The sequence below is a fragment of the Lottia gigantea genome, assembly GCF_000327385.1.
Source record: "Lottia gigantea unplaced genomic scaffold LOTGIsca_47, whole genome shotgun sequence".
NCBI lineage: Eukaryota > Metazoa > Mollusca > Gastropoda > Lottiidae > Lottia > Lottia gigantea.
The window spans coordinates 354,788-357,756 of record NW_008709640.1 but is presented as its reverse complement, the minus strand read 5'-3'; positions in this window follow the sequence as shown (position 1 = coordinate 357,756).

Here is a 2,969-nt window from a genome sequence, read left to right as displayed (position 1 = left end):
TGGATTCATTTTTCCGATTATTTTTAGGGGAGAATCCTTCAGGTTTTGGATTAGGACGCCCCCACAGATGGGTCCCTTTTTGAATTCAGCCTGAAAAATTACCCCCCCCCCCCCCCCCCCCACCGCCATTAAGTCAGTCTGTTCCATTAGTACCCCTATTTGTGACCCGATACTATTTATATCTTTCAGGAGATACGTTGGTTTTTGTACACCATGATGATCCTCTATCAGACAATCAGAAAGACAGATTAGCTAATGCTTTTTCTTTTAAATTATCACAGAGATCTCGTATTATTGACATCGTTCAGTAACTTGTGATATCCTGTTTATAACAAAATTAATTAACTGAGTATCAAAAATAACCTTCCTTAAAATTTTATACCTAAAAGAGGTTTTGTAAACTGGTTATGTGTATTGTGCCATTTTTCAGTCAGATGTCTTTTAATTTCACTAGAACTTAGCGCTTAGGCATTGAATGATATTGCAAGAACCACAGACGTCTGACTGGAATGGTGCAAATCGTCGCTTGACGTTCCCAATACATACAGTTTAGAAAACATCTTTACAATTCCATTACTCAGATCGACTTGCAAATTGCAGCATCTCATTTAATACATTTAACGTTTATAAGCAAATTTTACAGCTTTTGTAGATGAAAAGATTCAAATTTAAGCTGAACTAAAGAGAATTGATTCTCTCAAACTATCAGAATGAAGAGAAATTGCGATATTTATGTCGGGATGATTTAAACCAGCAGCTGATCGTGTTCATTTTTACTTGAAAAAATAAGTTTCTGTCAGATTCTGTCAGTATCAATGTCGATCTGTGTCTCCTTCCCCTTTTATTTTTACATATATTTATGAGATGGGCACATATTTTCATATCATGTTATCCATAAGTGTTTTTATTTTCTTTAGCAACAAAAATATGACTTTTAAACACAATTTCTTAATCTGATTCGTAAATCACTTTTAACTAACTTTTGATTTGTTTGTACAGTATGCTGTATTAGATTAGATTACAGTCTTTCCTAAAATATAGATTTTATGAGGTATAATTTCTTGATGTATAACTATATTATTTTTCATTGAAAATGAAATACAAGTAAATCAATTTATTCTCAGGGTTGATACATTATCATCGAAAGGGAGGTAATTAGATATATTATGTCTCTATGTAAATCTAACTGCTATAGAAACCTTCCCTGTATCAGGGAATAAGATTGTACGCCAGCAAATACAGCCAATCAGAGCAGCAAAACTGTAGACATTATGGTTAATTGTTTACAAACTTCCTGTCGGGACTCTGTCGGATTGGCTGTTTTCGCTAATGTACTATCCAATCAAATCCAATCTAAATAGAAACATGGCTTTTGGTTCATGATATTTTGAGCTTTGAACTAACTCTTTATTAAAACATTGGTAAATGATGCAACTTTTCTAGAATGATTTTTAATGCAAATGGTCTCCAGGAAGAGTGTCAGGTCAGAATAAGCACTTTTCGTACGACTGTATATACTAGGTCAATGGCAAACTTCAAAGCCCTGGCCTTCCCCCTTTCCAGTGTGTAAGTGGTGGCCTAAATGCATTGAAAAGTGGTAAGGGGAACCTTTTTGTGGTTGCATATTCAAGTTAATAAAGGTATTAGTGTGAACAGGATTCACCTTAGTCATATATCGATTCATTTTCACGTAGAGATAAATTAAAATAAATTAAATTTCTATTTATACTCCCTGAAATGTTTTTTATTTGTTAATTTGTTGCTTTTATATATATTAGTTAATAAAATGATTGCAATGCCTTTGTCCAAATTTTCAGAAAGTAACATATTTGGAAATATAACAGTATTTTGTATATTTTGAAAGGAAAGAGCGCACGTTTTGTCAATAACAAGAGACGGCTATGGCGGGGTTTTAAGCTATTGAAGAATTTCTTCAAGATGTTGCAGACTGATGTCAGTCCACTTTTGTTGATTGATAAATGTGTTGTTAGCCAACAAACAAAGAATTAGACCGCCATCTTCGTTTTTTGTGTCATCGAGGGATTGTGGCGATACCTAAACGTTGATCAACTAGACCTTCGGTATCACGTGCGTTTTCAAGTTTACGTCGACTTAAAAGTTAAGGCCTATTAACGTGATAGTTTATATTAATGAGCTGAACTAAATAGAGGTGATTCTGTATAACAATTTGTGGATGATGAGAACGCCGATGAATTTCTAATAGATATGATCTATATTTGCGTCTTGACACGGAGTCATTTTAACTTGAATCTCTTAACTTTAATAGAGGAAATGAAAGGAAATTTGAGGATTACGACCTAATATAAATTTTATTGAAATAGATTACTCGGTAACTGATGAGGTTTTTGAAAGACTATCCAATTAACTCTTCAACTAATTTAGGATTACTATAATTAAATTGTAATTGATTGAATACAAGGAACGTGAGATCATGTGAATAGTATAGGCAATGGTCAAGTCTGAAAGAATCTGAAAGTAGTTGGTGATATACAACATTGGATTATCAGATAAACGTTATTTTCACAGTTCATAGTTAATTTAGATTGCTCATTAGTAACATTTCTTTACTTCAAAGGCTAATCTGCCCAAACCCGAAAAAGGGGAAGGTGTATTAATCACTACGTAAAAGTTTTCGGGGTATAGTGCAAGTTACCCAGCAGATCGGGATTGAACTATGGTTAGCTTAAGAGGCTGGATATTTTAGAGTTAAAATTGGACTATTTCAAAGTTGTTCTTCATCCTGAAATTGATCTCGTGAGACATATAATATCGAAGTCGAGGAATTGAAAGTTATCGTAAAATTTAGTGTTATACGCGAAAAGTTATCAAACAGATTAGGACTTATGTATCAATTCAGATCTTTGAAAGTTAGCCAGCAAATTCGGACTGATTTTGTGTTAGCTTAGAATGTTAGTTCATATCTGATCTCCATAAAAATCCTCATAAAA